This window comes from Schistocerca gregaria, unplaced genomic scaffold, assembly GCF_023897955.1.
Source record: "Schistocerca gregaria isolate iqSchGreg1 unplaced genomic scaffold, iqSchGreg1.2 ptg000470l, whole genome shotgun sequence".
Taxonomy (NCBI): domain Eukaryota; kingdom Metazoa; phylum Arthropoda; class Insecta; order Orthoptera; family Acrididae; genus Schistocerca; species Schistocerca gregaria.
Genome location: NW_026061884.1, coordinates 6203379 through 6221295, shown reverse-complemented (window position 1 = coordinate 6221295; position 17917 = coordinate 6203379). Strand labels below are relative to the sequence as shown.

The 17917-nt window shown below is 25.6% G+C and overlaps 2 long non-coding RNA genes across 2 annotated transcripts in view; one reads left to right on the top strand and one right to left on the bottom strand.

Annotated features, from left to right (window-relative positions):
* Positions 1–4449, top strand: part of LOC126313204 (uncharacterized) — a 16167-nt gene extending 11718 nt beyond the window's left edge. The window contains exon 2 of the long non-coding RNA XR_007555077.1: positions 4032–4449. This is a non-coding gene — a long non-coding RNA (uncharacterized LOC126313204). The remainder of the gene's footprint in view (positions 1–4031) is intronic.
* LOC126313200 (uncharacterized) lies at positions 3277–17917 on the bottom strand. The gene is made up of 2 exons (XR_007555073.1): positions 17225–17917; positions 3277–3750 (listed from the first exon to the last, which is right to left on the bottom strand). It is a non-coding gene; the product is annotated as an uncharacterized LOC126313200 (long non-coding RNA).

Below are 17917 nucleotides of genomic sequence, written 5' to 3'. Positions count from 1 at the left end.
CTACTATTCCTGCTCATGCTCCAAATATGAAGTATAAAGTACCAATGTCCTTATGGTTTGTTGAGAATAATCATTTTTGCGGTAAGACGGCTGAATTTTAGGTGGTAGACTGTAAATCTACTTATGAGATGTTTTCTCTCTTATCATATTTAGGTCTTATATTCAATTATGATTCTAGACTGCAATTCTAGAGGTGTAAAATTTTACTAAGGCCTAAAAGATTATTATTTTAATTATAACTTTGAAGGTTATTAGTTTGATTAACTTAAGTCCTTAGTATAATGAAATTAAGGTTGATGTTGAAATCAATCCTATTGTTGAAATTATTACTGTTATAGGAAGAATGATTCTTGATTTTTGGGACTTTATCTTTATAGATCAAGAATTTTCTGTGTATGATATAATTAGAGCTGAGAATCTAATACGTATATAGTAGTAGAGTGTAATTGTAGTAAATACAACTATAATAGTTATAATAGTTGTTATATTGTTTTCTATTAATGATTGTATTACAATTCATTTTGGTAAGAATCCAAGGAATGGTGGTAGTCCACCTAAAGATAATAAAGATAAGAATATTATGAATTTAATTTCGGTTTTTATATTTCTGGCTGAATAAATTTGATTTATGAAAAATAAATTTATTTGCTTAAATAATAAAACTATAATTAATCTTAATAGTGAGTAAATAATGAAGTATAGTTCTCAGATGTTTTCTCTGACTGTTAATGATCTAATTATTCAACCTAGATGTCTGATTGATGAATATGCTAAAAGTTGTCGTAAGGATGTTTGATTTAAACCTCCTATTGCCCCAATAATAATTCTTAAGATAATAATTGTTCAAATAAAAGTTCTTAATTGAATACAATAAGATAAGACCATTATTGGGGCGATTTTTTGTCATGTTATTAATGTTAAACAATTATTTCATCTTGATGCTCCTATAACTTCTGGAAATCAGAAATGGAAAGGTGCAGCTCCAATCTTTAATAATAGTCTAGATCTAATTATTATTGGTGGGATAAATTCTGTTTCCCATCCCATGGGATATTTTATTTGAATCAGCAAAATTGAAAATAATAATATTGTCGATGCTATTGCTTGGACAATAAAATATTTAATTGATGATTCATTTATTATTATATTTTTATTTCTTGTTAGGAGCGGAATAAATGAAAGTAAGTTGATCTCAAGTCCTATTCAAACCCCAAATCAGGAATTTGATGAAATGGACAGGATCATTCCTATCATTATGTTGATAGGAAGAGAAGTTTTGTAGAGTTGTTGGTCATTAAAAAGGAGAGGATTGATACCTCTATAAATGGGGTATGAACCCATTAGCTTGTTTAGCTTACCTTTTTACATTAAGGTGTATGATGCACGTTAGTTTTTGATACTAAAGGAGGTAGTTTAATTCTATCTTATGTAATTTTAATGAAGGTAATTTTATTTACTTTATTTACCCTATCAAGGTAACCCTTTAATCAGGCACTTCATTTATTTAATATATAAATCGAAAGTTTTTTTTTGAAATTCTTTTATGTATTATTTTGTTTAATTAGGATTAATTTATCCTGCTCATTTTATTTTTATATATATATATATATAATAAATAATTTATATTAATATATTACATTTAATTGAAATTAAAGTATTATAAGTTCATCTTACCATTATCAATTGATTATTTTAATGCAATTATTTACCTAGGATTATAGCTACTTATGTTTTTAGCTTAAAATAGGTTATTATAATATAATATATATAATAATATGTAATTTAATATTTAATATTATTATAATTGGATATAATAAATAAAATTTTTAATTTAAATATAAAATATTATAATTAATATAAATAATTATATTAATTATAATAATATAATTATGTAAATTATCTATAATTAGATTATTTAACTAATATATATGAAAGTTAACTTAATATAAAAAAGAATTCATATTAATAACATATTATATTAAATTACATAATTGTATAAAATATATTTATTATATTATTTAATCTTTCTTTATTTATTAGTGAAAAGAAAGATTAAATAAGAAAGAATATATTACATTTATTGCTATACATGTTCCATATTAATCTTTAATTATATATAATAGAGAAGTTGTTGTGGTCATACATAGGGGCGTTTCTTTTTTTTTTGTTAATGTTTGTGGTTTTTTTCTTTTTTTTTCTTTAAATATTTGAATCTTTTATTTTTTCCTGAATTAATAGATTTAAAATTTTCTTATTTTTTATTTTTAAAAGTTTTATTCTTGCTTGTTTATTCACTTTTTCTTTGTATTATATGTAAGTTTTGTTAGACTAAATGTTCTTTTTGCAGTAATTTGATTTAATTATCAAGTGATTTTGGATTTAGCAATTGATTTAGTATCGGCATAATTCGTGCCAGCAGCCGCGGTTATACGATTGATACAAGTGAATATTATTGGTTAAAACAGTTGTTTATATTATTAGGGTTGAAATATAAATTTGTAAGGTGAAATGTTAAAATTTATTTGTGGCCCTTTTTATGAATCTGTGAAATTTAAATAATAAACTAGGATTAGATACCCTATTATTTTAAATGTTAATTATATTTACCAGGGTACTATTAGTTAAGGTCTTTAAACCCAAAGAATTTGGCGGTATCTCATTCCATTCAGAGGAACCTACCCCATGATTGATAATACACGATTTACTCTACTTAATTTATTTGTTTGTATATCTCCGTTATCAGAGAATCTTTTTAGAGTTATAATTCTCAAGATTTATAATTATAAAATATTTCAGGTCAAGGTGCAGCTTATAGTTAAGAGGAGGTGGGTTACAATAGATTTTTGTTTATAACGGATTTGATAGTGAAATACTGTTAATGAAGGTGGATTTGATAGTAATTTAATTTATGTAATTTAACTGATATTGGCTCTGAGATGTGTACACATCGCCCGTCGCTCTCATTATTGATTATTCTATTTTATTTTAAAGTAGCTTCAATTTAGATAAGTCGTAACATAGTAGATGTACTGGAAAGTGTATCTAGGAAGAGTTTCAAGATATAACTTATTAGTAAAGTGTTTCATTTACACTGAAAATTTTTCTGTGCAAATCAGGATATCTTGATTACTTATTTTATTATATTTATTTTTTGTTTATTTAATTATTTAATATAAATAATTTTATTGTATTTTTGTCTTAGTATATTTTATAGAATTGATTTTTTAAATTATAGTTTATTGGTAATGTAAGTGTTTTATGAAATATTATTTTAAATTTTTTTAAGTAGATTTTATTTATTGTACCTTTTGTATCAGGGTTTATCAAAATTTTAGTATTTATTTTACTTGTCTCGATTTGGGTTGATTTATAAATAATTTATAGTTAATGTATCATAATTATTATTAAATTATTTATAGAAATGAGATGTTAATCGTTTCCCAAGATATCTAGTTTCTTAAGAAAAAATTTAATTTTTTAAAGTTATTTGTTTTTATTTAATTTTTTAAGTAAAAATATTAACTTATTTATTCTTTAAGGGATAAGCTTTGAAGTTAATAACCTATAATTTATTTTATAGAAATATAATAGTAAGCTTTAAACCAGCTATCTTTAAGATTACGTTTTAGTTCATTATTTTTTATTTTGATTTTATAAATATTTTAGGTTTTTTATTAAGATTATTAATTTAATTTTAAAATTTTTGTAATAATGATAGAATTAGTGTATTTATTTGTATGAAATTTTTACCTTGTGAACTTATTACAAGGAACTAGGCAAAATTGATTTCCGCCTGTTTATCAAAAACATGTCCTCTTGTTTATATTTTGAGGTCTGGCCTGCTCACTGAGCGTATTTTTAAAGAGCCGCGGTATTTTGACCGTGCAAAGGTAGCATAATCATTAGTCTCTTAATTAGTGGCTGGAATGAATGGCTTGACGAGAAATCAACTGTCTCTTAATAAATTTTTGAATTTAACTTTTGAGTCAAAAGGCTTAAATTCTTCTTTAGGACGAGAAGACCCTATACAGCTTGACATTTTACTTTTATATAGTTTTTTGTTTGTCTTTCTATATTTAATGATGATGTTTTGTTGGGGTGACATGAAGAATAGATAAACTCCTCATTATTATATCATTTATTTATGTTTGTTATTTTGATCCATAATTTATGATCATAAGATTAAGTTACCTTAGGGATAACAGCGTAATTGTTTTTGAGAGCTCATATCGACAAAGCAGATTGCGACCTCGATGTTGGATTAAGAAAAATTTTGGGTGCAGGAGCCCAATGATTAGGTCTGTTCGACCTTTAAATTCTTACATGATCTGAGTTCAGACCGGCGTGAGCCAGGTCGGTTTCTATCCTAAGATTGTTAATCCATATTAGTACGAAAGGACCATATGGTTAAAATATTTTTTGTTATATTGATTAATATTAATTTATTTACTATTTTGACAGATTAATGTGTTGAATTTAGAATTCATTTATGTAGATTTTTTCTACAAATAGTATTGATACTTTATGATTTATTTATATTTATTTTGAATTTTCTTTTATTGGTTATTTGTGTTTTAATTAGTGTTGCCTTTTTAACTTTATTAGAGCGTAAGGTTTTAGGTTATATTCAGATTCGAAAGGGTCCAAATAAGGTAGGTTTTGTTGGAATTCCTCAGCCATTTAGAGATGCTATTAAGTTAATTTGTAAGGAGCAGCCAATTCCTATTATATCTAATTACCTACTTTATTATTTTTCCCCTGTTTTTAATTTAATGATTTCTTTAGCCGTTTGAGTAATTTTTCCTTATTTAACTTAAATGTGTTCTTTTTCTTATGGATTTTTATTTTTTTTATGTTGTACTAGATTAGGTGTTTATACTGTTATAATTGCTGGTTGATCTTCTAATTCAAATTATTCATTATTAGGTTCTCTTCGTTCTGTTGCTCAAACAATTTCTTATGAAGTTAGTTTAGCTTTAATTTTATTGTCTTTAATTATTTTAATTGGTAGTTTTAATATGTTTGATTTTATAAACTATCAGCTTTATTGTTGATTTATTATTATTTCTTTTCCTTTAGCTTTAGCTTGTTTTGCTTCTTGCTTAGCTGAAACTAATCGTACTCCTTTTGATTTTCCTGAAAGGGAATCTGAGTTAGTTTCAGGATTTAATATTGAGTATGGTGCGGGTGGTTTTACTTTAATTTTTTTAGCTGAATATACTAGAATTGTCTTCATAAGAATGTTATTGGCTTTAATTTTTTTGGGCGGTGATTTTTATTCTTTTATATTTTTTATTAAGCTTGCTATTATATCTTTTGGTTTTATTTGGGTTCGTGGAACATTACCACGGTTCCGTTATGATAAATTAATGTACTTAGCTTGAAAAAGTTTTTTACCTTTATCTTTGAATTTTTTTATTTTCTTTGTTGGTTTAAAGATTTTATTTATCTCATTTGTTTAGTGAAATTTTTTGAGAAAAGTTAATGGAAGAGTTAAACTTCTAATTTTATGTTTTCAAAACATATGCTTTTCCTAAGCTAATTAACTTTATTCCTTAATTAATTTATCTCATGCGTTTGCGACATGGACATTAATTAAGAAATATGTGAAGTAAATAATTGTTAAGATTTGACCTGTTATAATATAAGGTTCTTCAACAGGTCGTTTACCAATTCACGTTAGTAAGCATACAACAACTACTATAATTCAGAATAAAATTTGATTAATAGGGTAAAATTGAATGCCTCGGAAAGGTGTTTTATTATAAAATGGTAAAATTATTAAGATTCTAATTGATAAAAATAATGCAATAACACCTCCTAACTTATTAGGGATAGATCGTAGAATTGCATATGCAAATAGGAAATATCATTCTGGTTGAATGTGAACTGGTGTTACTAATGGGTTGGCAGGTACAAAGTTATCTGGATCTCCTAATAGGTAAGGATTAATTAAACATAGTATAATTAATAATGATGTTATTATTACAAATGTAATAGAATCCTTAAAGGTAAAGTATGGATGGAATGGAATTTTTTCAATATCTCCATTTAGTCCAAGAGGATTATTAGATCCTGTTTGGTGAAGAAAAAATAAATGAATTGCTGCTATAGCAGCAATAATAAATGGTAATACAAAATGGAATGTGAAGAATCGATTTAATGTTGCATTATCAACAGGGAATCCTCCTCATACTCATTGGACTAAATCTGTTCCTAAGTATGGGATTGCTGATAATAAATTAGTAATTACTGTTGCACCTCAAAAAGATATTTGGCCTCAGGGTAAGACATATCCTATAAATGCAGTAGCTATAACTAAAAATAAAATCACTGTACCAATTATTCAGGTATGTATATATATATATAAGATCCATAGTAAATTCCCCGTCCTACATGTAAGTAAATACAAATAAAAAATATAGATGCTCCATTTGCGTGTAAGGTTCGGATAATTCAACCATTATTTACGTCTCGGCAGATGTGTACTACACTACTGAATGCTATTTCAATATTTGATGTATAATGTATAGCTAAAAATAGTCCAGTTACGATTTGAATTACCAAACATAACCCTAATAGGGATCCAAAATTTCATCAAAATGAAATATTTGTTGGGGCAGGTAAGTCAATTAAAGAGTTATTAATAATTTTAATTAAAGGATGTCTTAATCGTAAGGGTTTATTCATTAGTAATTATCTTATTTTACGAATAGGTCCCTGATTAATATTGGTGATTTTAACAACTGCTAGTAGTGCTAAAAATAAATAAATTATTATTATTATTGTAATAATGAATGTTGGTCTATTATATAATTTTTCTAAAGATATTGTTATTTCTTGATAATTGATTGAATTATCAATATTTATAGTTTCGGTGTTTTTGAAAAAGTCTATAAATATAGATATATCTAGAATAATTAATATTAATATGATAAATACTTACATTATTAATGTAATAATTATAGTGATTGATTTAGGCTGAAATATTTCGTTTGATGCAAGTCTTGTAATCTAAATAAATAATACTAGTATACCACCAAGAAATGTTAAAAATAAAATATATGATAATCAATATCTTTCTATTATTGTTCCTGTTATTAATCCAACTAGGAAGGTTTGAAGGATAATAAAAAGCATTATTGATATTGGGTGTCTTAATTTAATAAAATTAATATTTATTACATTTGATAATGATATAATTATTATTTTGATCATTTCAGGGGTTAGTTTATTTAAAATACCGGTTTTGGGGACCGATGATGGAAGCTTTTCCACCTCTGAAGTTTTAAAAGTGGGGGCTGGACTTATTTCCGGTTTACAAGACCGGCGTTTTTTTTAAACTATTAAAACTAATGTTTGTATTCTCTATTTTTACTTCTTTATTGATTTATTTTGCTGGTGTTTATGTTTTTTCTTCTAAACGTAAACATTTATTAATGGTTCTTTTGAGATTGGAATATATTGTTCTTTCTTTATTTATGTTAGTTATTGTTTTTCTTATTGAGTTTGATTATGATTATTTTTTTCCTGTTATTATTTTAGTTTTTTCTGTTTGTGAGGGTGCTTTAGGTCTTTCTATTTTAGTTTCAATAATTCGTTCTCATGGTAATGATTTTTTTAATTCTTTTGGTTTATCTTTATGTTAAAGTATTTATTTATAACTTTTTTTTGATCCCTCTTTGTTTATTAAATAATTGTTGATGGTTGGTTCATTCTTTGATGTTTCTGTCGGGTTTTGTTTTTATAATTTGTGTTTATTCATATGCTGATTTGAATATAATTAGATATTATTTTGGTATTGATTATTTTTCTTTTAGTTTAATTTTACTTAGTTTTTGGATTTGTTCTTTAATAATCACTGCTAGAGGTTCAGTTTATTTAAGTTCATATCATTCTAATTTTTTTGTTTTTATGGTTTTGATTTTAATAATTATGCTTTATTGTTCATTTGCTAGATTAAGTCTTCTTTCTTTTTATATTTTTTTTGAGGCTAGATTAGTTCCTACTTTACTTTTAATTTTGGGTTGGGGTTATCAACCTGAGCGTTTGCAGGCTGGTGTTTATTTAATTTTTTATACTTTGGTTGCTAGATTACCTTTATTATTAGTTTTATTTAAGGTTTATGATTTTTCTAATACTTTATATTTTCCTTTATTGGTTGATTTTGGTTCTTATTATTTTATGTTTTATGTATTTATAATTTTGGCTTTTTTAGTTAAGATACCTATGTTTTTGGTTCATTTATGACTTCCTAAGGCTCATGTAGAGGCCCCTATTTCAGGTAGAATAATTCTTGCTGGTGTTTTATTAAAGTTAGGTGGTTATGGTATTTTTCGTGTTATAAAGGTTATTTCTTATTTGGGTTTAAAGTTTAATTATTTTTGATTGTCTTTAGGTTTATCTGGGGGTGTTATTGTAAGATTTATTTGTTTTCGTCAGGTTGATTTAAAGTCTTTAATTGCATATTCTTCTGTTGCTCATATAAGAATGGTTATTGGTGGATTGATGCCTATGAATTGATGAGGTTGTGTAGGTTCTCTTTCTCTAATGGTTGGTCATGGTTTATGTTCTTCTGGTTTATTTTGTTTATCTAATATTATTTATGAACGTTTAGGTAGACGAAGATTATTAATTAACAAGGGTATAATTAATTTGATGCCAAGAATGGCTTTATGATGATTTCTTTTAAGATCATCAAATATGGCTGCTCCTCCTTCTTTAAATTTGGTAGGTGAAATTAGATTATTAAATAGAATTATATCTTGATCTTCTTTTAGATTCTTTGCTTTGATTTTTTTATCTTTTTTTAGAGCTGTTTATACTTTGTATATATATTCTTATTCTCAGCATGGGAATTATTATTCTGGTGTTTATACTTGTTCTCTTGGTTATTTTCGTGAATATCATCTTTTACTTTTACATTGATTGCCTTTAAATATTCTCTGTTTAAAGGGTGAATATTTCTTTGTTTAGTTTGCTTAGGTATTTTAATTAAAAATATTGTTTTGTGGAATCAATGATATGAAGTTTTTCATCTTAGGCCGTGAATTTATTTTCTATTTGTTCTTTGAGTTTTTTTTCTTTGTTTATTTCGAGAACTATAATTTTTATTTTAGGTATTTATTATTTAATAATTGATTATAGAGATTTTGTTGAGTGAGAGCTTTTCAATTTAAATGGTTCTATAGTTGTTATAACTTTAATTTTGGATTGAATATCTCTTATTTTTATATCTTTTGTTATATATATTTCTTCTTTGGTTATTTATTATAGAGAGGATTATATATCTGGTGAAAAGAATATAAATCGTTTTATTATTATTGTTTTAATATTTATTCTTTCTATAGGTTTTTTAATTATTAGTCCTAATTTAATTAGAATTTTATTAGGTTGAGATGGTTTAGGTTTAGTTTCTTATTGTTTAGTTATTTATTATCAAAATGTAAAATCTTATAGTGCTGGTATATTAACTGCACTTTCTAATCGTATTGGTGATGTTGCTATTTTAATTTCTATTGCATGAATGTTAAATTTTGGTGGTTGAAATTATATTTATTATTATGATTTTATTTCTAATTCTTTTGAAATAAAGCTCATTACTATATTAATTGTTTTAGCAGCTATAACTAAGAGAGCTCAGATTCCTTTCTCTTCATGACTTCCTGCTGCTATAGCAGCTCCTACTCCTGTTTCTGCTTTAGTTCATTCTTCTACTCTTGTTACTGCTGGTGTTTATTTATTAATTCGTTTGAGACCAATATTGGATACTTATAATTGTGGTTGATTTTTACTTTTAATTGGTTGTATAACTATATTTATGGCTGGATTGGGCGCTAATTTTGAGTTTGATTTAAAGAAGATTATTGCTCTTTCTACTTTAAGGCAACTTGGTTTAATAATAAGAATTTTGGCTATAGGTTATCCAAAGCTTGCATTTTTTCATTTATTGGCTCATGCTTTATTTAAGGCATTATTATTTATATGTGCAGGTTCAATAATTCATAATTTGAAGGATTCTCAGGATATTCGTTTTATAGGATCAATTGTTAATTTCATACCTTTAACTTCAGTGTGTTTTAATGTTTCTAGTTTATCTTTGTGTGGAATACCTTTTTTAGCGGGATTTTATTCAAAGGATTTAATTCTTGAGATGGTTTGTTTAAGATGAATTAATTGTTTAATTTTTTTTCTTTATTTTTTTTCTACTGGTTTAACTGCTTCTTATTCTTTTCGTTTGTTTTATTATTCAATATCTGGTGATAATAATTTTTATTCTAGATTTTCTTTTGATGATAAGGGTTATTATATTTCATTTGGAATAATTGGTCTATTGTTTGTTGCTGTTTTTGGTGGTAGTCTTTTATCTTGATTAATTTTTCCTATTCCTCATGTGATTGCTTTACCTTATTATTTAAAGTTTTTAACTATTACAGTTGTTATTTTAGGTGCTTATTTAGGTTATCTTATTTCTAATTTTGATTTTTCTCATAATTTATTTTCTTTAAGTATACTTTCTTTTGTTAGATTTGCTGGTTCTATATGATTTATACCTTTTCTTTCAACTAAGTTTATTAGATATATTCCTTTAAAAATAGGTTATTATTCATCTAAGTCATTTGATTATGGTTGAGGTGAATTACTTGGTGGTCAAGGTTTATATAGATAATTTATTTATTTAATTGGTTATATTCAAGGTTGATATGATTCTAATTTCAAGATTTATCTTTTAACTTTTATTTTTTGAATATTTATTTTGGTAATATTGTTTTTCGTTTACTTAAATAGCTTATAATTAGAGCGTGACACTGAAGATGTTAAGGAAGTATTTTTACTTTTAAGTATTTATAAATATAGATATATTATTTTTACAGTGAAAATGTAATGTTTTATTTAAACTATATAAATTTTAGAAATGTTAACGGAGTTTAACCGCTAATATAAAAAGTTAGCAGCTTTCATATTGGCTTTACATTTCCTTAATTGGAACTATTATAGTTCAATTATATTATTAACAGTAATACGCCTCTTTTTGGCTTCAATTAATAAGAATAAGGGTAGTACATACCAATCTTCCAGGTCGAAACTGACTGCAATATTTCGCTTCTTATTCTATTTAAGGTTGATTGATAATATCAATACTTTTTGAATGCAACCCAAATGTTATATTTAACTACAACCCTTTATTCTGCTCATTGTAATGCTCCTTGGTTTCATTCATGGTATAGTCCTCCTAATAGAACTAGAATAAAAAATATTGTTGATACTGTTCAGATTATAATGTCTGAAGTTTTAAAAATAATTACAATTGGTAGAATTAGTGCAATTTCTACATCAAAAATTAAAAAGATTACTGCGATTAGGAAGAATCGTATTGAGAATGGTATTCGTGCTGATCTTTTTGGATCAAACCCACATTCAACTGGTGATCTTTTTTCTCGATCATTAATTAATTTTTTTGATAGTGTTGTTGCCAGGATTATAACAATTATTGGAATAATAAATCTAATGAAAACTCTTGTTGATAGAATTAGAATTGTTTTTCTTGATTTATATCAAGCTTTCTGATTGGAAGTCAAATGTACTATTTATACTAGAAAAACAATTATCTACCTCATCAATAAATAGAGATATATAAGAATAATCATACTACGTCTACGAAGTGTCAGTATCATGCTGCTGCTTCAAATCCAAAGTGATGTCTTGGTGAAAATTGATTTATTGAGTGTCGAAGTAGACATGTTGATAAAAATATTGTTCCAATAATTACGTGTAAACCATGGAATCCTGTTGCAACAAAGAATGTTGATCCATAAACTGCATCTGCAATGGTAAAAGGTGCTTCTCAATATTCATATGCTTGAAGTATTGTAAAGTATAGTCCTAATAACACTGTGAAGAATAATCCTTGTAGTGCTTGAGTATGATTAGATTCCATTAAACTATGATGTGCTCATGTTACTGTTACTCCTGATGCTAAAAGAATAGCTGTATTAAGTAATGGAATTTGTATAGGGCTAAAGGGTTGAATTCCTATTGGAGGTCATAGTATTCCTAGTTCAATTGTTGGTGCTAATCTTCTTCTAAAGAATGCTCAAAAAAAGAAACGAACAATAATACCTCTGATGCAATAAATAAAATTATTCCTCATCGTAATCCAATTGATACAAATCCTGTATGTAATCCTTGATATGTTCCTTCTCGTACTACATCTCATCATCATTGAATTATAGTTAGTAGGGTAATTCCAAATCCAGTTATGAATAAGTTAATATTAAATAGGTGGAATCATTTTGCTAGTCCTGATACTAGGACTATTGCTCCAATTGCTCCTGTTAATGGTCAAGGTCTATAGTCTACTAAGTGGAATGGGTGGTTTGAGTGAGTTGTTAACATAGGTTTAATATACTTCTCTAGAATATAGAGTTCTTAGAATTGAGAAAACATAGGCTTGAATTATTGCTACTGCTGATTCTAGAATTAATAGAAGTATTTGTCCAATAATTAGTAATGAGATTAAGTTTATTGCTATAGATGGTCCTGTGTTTCCTAATAAGGTTAATAATAAGTGTCCTGCAATTATATTTGCTGCCAACCGTACTGCTAATGTACCTGGTCGAATAACATTACTAATTGTTTCAATTAGTACTATAAATGATATTAATGCAGGCGGTGTACCTTGTGGTACAAGGTGTGTAAATATATGATTAGTATGGTTAATTCATCCAAATAATATAAATCTTAGCCATATAGGTAGGGCAATTGCAAATGTTAATGCTAAATGTCTTGTTCTAGTAAAAATATAAGGGAATAATCCTATGAAATTGTTAAATAATATTATAATAAAAATTGAGATGAAAATGAATGTTGTTCCATTAAATGATTTTGGTCCAAGAAGTGTTTTAAATTCATTATGTAAGGTTAAATTTAGTTTATTTCAGATAATGTTAATTCGTGATGGTGTAAGTCAAAATAGTGATGGGATTAATAATAGTCCTAGAAATGTTCTAGTTCAATTTAATGATAAATTAAAGATGTTAGTTGATGGGTCAAATGTTGAGAATGATTTGTTATCATTTTCAATTTAAGATTTTTATTTCAATTGTTCCTTTTTCTGCTCTTTTAATAAGGTTAGGTTTAAATGAGAAGAAGTTTATTTGATTAAACAAGATTAATGTAGCTGAAAATATAATGAATAGTGAGAATCATATAAGAGGGGATATTTGAGGGATTTGGATATAATTTCCCCATCAGAAGTAGTCGTTAATTTACTATTATTTGGTTTAAGAGACCATTACTTACTTTCAGTCATCTGATGAATTTCAAGGTGTACTAATTTTTTTTAGTTACTTTAGATTGACACTCTAATGTTATTTATTTTAACTAACTACTTAAATTATCTTAGATAATCACTTAATAAATAAATTTACTGAAGTTCTTTCAATTACAATTGGTATAAATATGTGGTTTGCTCCACAGATTTCTGAGCATTGTCCAAAGAATAATCCAGGTCGATTTATTGTGAATGTTCCTTGATTTAACCGACCTGGCGTTGCATCAATTTTAACCCCTAATGCAGGAACTGCTCATGAGTGTAGAACATCTGATGCTCTTGTTAATACTCGTACTTCTGTATTTATTGGTAGGATTGTTCGGTTATCTGCATCTAGTAGTCGGAATCCATCATTTTCTAGGTCTTGTTCTGGTGTTATATAAGTGTCAAATTCTACGTCTAAAGTCCTTAGAATAATGAAATTAAGGTTGATGTTGAAATCAATCCTATTGTTGAAATTATTACTGTTATAGGAAGATTGATTCTTGATTTTTGGGACTTTATCTTTATAGATCACGAATTTTCTGTGTATGATATAATTAGAGCTGAGAATCTAATACGTATATAGTAGTAGAGTGTAATTCTAGTTAATACAACTATAATAGTTATAATAGTTGTTATATTGTTTTCTATTAATGATTGTATTACAATTCATTTTGGTAAGAATCCAAGGAATGGTGGTAGTCCACCTAAAGATAATAAAGATAAGAATATTATGAATTTAATTTCGGTTTTTATATTTCTGGCTGAATAAATTTGATTTATGAAAAATAAATTTATTTGCTTAAATAATAAAACTATAATTAATCTTAATAGTGAGTAAATAATGAAGTATAGTTCTCAGATGTTTTCTCTGACTGTTAATGATCTAATTATTCAACCTAGATGTCTGATTGATGAATATGCTAAAAGTTGTCGTAAGGATGTTTGATTTAAACCTCCTATTGCCCCAATAATAATTCTTAAGATAATAATTGTTCAAATAAAAGTTCTTAATTGAATACAATAAGATAAGACCATAATTGGGGCGATTTTTTGTCATGTTATTAATGTTAAACAATTATTTCATCTTGATGCTCCTATAACTTCTGGAAATCAGAAATGGAAAGGTGCAGCTCCAATCTTTATTAATAGTCTAGATCTAATTATTATTGATGGGATAAATTCTGTTTCCCATCCCATGGGATATTTTATTTGAATCAGCAAAATTGAAAATAATAATATTGTCGATGCTATTGCTTGGACAATAAAATATTTAATTGATGATTCATTTATTATTATATTATTATTTCTTGTTAGGAGCGGAATAAATGAAAGTAAGTTGATCTCAAGTCCTATTCAAACCCCAAATCAGGAATTTGATGAAATGGACAGGATCGTTCCTATCATTAATGTTGATAGGAAGAGAAGTTTTGTAGAGTTGTTGGTCATTAAAAAGGAGAGGATTGATACCTCTATAAATGGGGTATGAACCCATTAGCTTGTTTAGCTTACCTTTTTACATTAAGGTGTATGATGCATGTTAGTTTTTGATACTAAAGGAGGTAGTTTAATTCTATCTTAAGTAATTTTAATGAAGGTAATTTTATTTACTTTATTTACCCTATCAAGGTAACCCTTTAATCAGGCACTTCATTTATTTAATATATAAATCGAAAGTTTTTTTTTGAAATTCTTTTATGTATAATTTTGTTTAATTAGGATTAATTTATCCTGCTCATTTTATTTTTTATATATATATATATATAATAAATAATTTATATTAATATATTACATTTAATTGAAATTAAAGTATTATAAGTTCATCTTACCATTATCAATTGATTATTTTAATGCAATTATTTACCTAGGATTATAGCTACTTATGTTTTTAGCTTAAAATAGGTTATTATAATATAATATATATAATAATATGTAATTTAATATTTAATATTATTATAATTGGATATAATAAATAAAATTATTAATTTAAATATAAAATATTATAATTAATATAAATAATTATATTAATTATAATAATATAATTATGTAAATTATCTATAATTAGATTATTTAACTAATATATATGAAAGTTAACTTAATATAAAAAAGAATTCATATTAATAACATATTATATTAAATTACATAATTGTATAAAATATATTTATTATATTATTTAATCTTTATTTATTTATTAGTGAAAAGAAAGATTAAATAAGAAAGAATATAATACATTTATTGCTATACATGTTCCATATTAATCTTTAATTATATATAATAGAGAAGTTGTTGTGGTCATACATAGGGGCGTTTCTTTTTTTTTGTTAATGTTTGTGGTTTTTTTCTTTTTTTTTCTTTAAATATTTGAATCTTTTATTTTTTCCTGAATTAATAGATTTAAAATTTTCTTATTTTTTATTTTTAAAAGTTTTATTCTTGCTTGTTTATTTACTTTTTCTTTGTATTACATGTAAGTTTTGTTAGACTAAATGTTCTTTTTGCAGTAATTTGATTTAATTATCAAGTGATTTTGGATTTAGCAATTGATTTATTATCGGCATAATTCGTGCCAGCAGCCGCGGTTATACGATTGATACAAGTGAATATTATTGGTTAAAACAGTTGTTTATATTATTAGGGTTGAAATATAAATTTGTAAGGTGAAATGTTAAAATTTATTTGTGGCCCTTTTTATGAATCTGTGAAATTTAAATAATAAACTAGGATTAGATACCCTATTATTTTAAATGTTAATTATATTTACCAGGGTACTATTAGTTAAGGTCTTTAAACCCAAAGAATTTGGCGGTATCTCATTCCATTCAGAGGAACCTACCCCATGATTGATAATACACGATTTACTCTACTTAATTTATTTGTTTGTATATCTCCGTTATCAGAGAATCTTTTTAGAGTTATAATTCTCAAGATTTATAATTATAAAATATTTCAGGTCAAGGTGCGGCTTATAGTTAAGAGGAGGTGGGTTACAATAGATTTTTGTTTATAACGGATTTGATAGTGAAATACTGTTAATGAAGGTGGATTTGATAGTAATTTAATTTATTTAATTTAACTGATATTGGCTCTGAGATGTGTACACATCGCCCGTCGCTCTCATTATTGATTATTCTATTTTATTTTAAAGTAGCTTCAATTTAGATGAGATAAGTCGTAACATAGTAGATGTACTGGAAAGTGTATCTAGGAAGAGTTTCAAGATATAACTTATTAGTAAAGTGTTTCATTTACACTGAAAATTTTTCTGTGCAAATCAGGATATCTTGATTATTTATTTTATTATATTTATTTTTTGTTCATTTAATTATTTAATATAAATAATTTTATTGTATTTTTGTCTTAGTATATTTTATAGAATTGATTTTTTAAATTATAGTTTATTGGTAATGTGAGTGTTTTATGAAATATTATTTTAAATTTTTTTAAGTAGATTTTATTTATTGTACCTTTTGTATCAGGGTTTATCAAAATTTTAGTATTTATTTTACTTGTCTCGATTTGGGTTGATTTATAAATAATTTATAGTTAATGTATCATAATTATTATTAAATTATTTATAGAAATGAGATGTTAATCGTTTCCCAAGATATCTAGTTTCTTAAGAAAAAATTTAATTTTTTAAAGTTATTTGTTTTTATTTAATTTTTTAAGTAAAAATATTAACTTATTTATTCTTTAAGGGATAAGCTTTGAAGTTAATAACCTATAATTTATTTTATAGAAATATAATAGTAAGCTTTAAACCAGCTATCTTTAAGATTACGTTTTAGTTCATTATTTTTTATTTTGATTTTATAAATATTTTAGGTTTTTTATTAAGATTATTAATTTAATTTTAAAATTTTTGTAATAATGATAGAATTAGTATATTTATTTGTATGAAATTTTTACCTTGTGAACTTATTATAAGGAACTAGGCAAAATTGATTTCCGCCTGTTTATCAAAAACATGTCCTCTTGTTTATATTTTGAGGTCTGGCCTGCTCACTGAGCGTATTTTTAAAGAGCCGCGGTATTTTGACCGTGCAAAGGTAGCATAATCATTAGTCTCTTAATTAGTGGCTGGAATGAATGGCTTGACGAGAAATCAACTGTCTCTTAATAAATTTTTGAATTTAACTTTTGAGTCAAAAGGCTTAAATTCTTGTTTAGGACGAGAAGACCCTATAGAGCTTGACATTTTACTTTTATATAGTTTTTTGTTTGTCTTTCTATATTTAATGATGATGTTTTGTTGGGGTGACATGAAGAATAGATAAACTCTTCATTATTATATCATTTATTTATGTTTGTTATTTTGATCCATAATTTATGATCATAAGATTAAATTACCTTAGGGATAACAGCGTAATTGTTTTTGAGAGCTAATATCGACAAAGCAGATTGCGACCTCGATGTTGGATTAAGAAAAATTTTGGGTGCAGGAGCCCAATGATTAGGTCTGTTCGACCTTTAAAATCTTACATGATCTGAGTTCAGACCGGCGTGAGCCAGGTCGGTTTCTATCCTAAGATTGTTAATCCATATTAGTACGAAAGGACCATATGGTTAAAATATTTTTTGTTATATTGATTAATATTAATT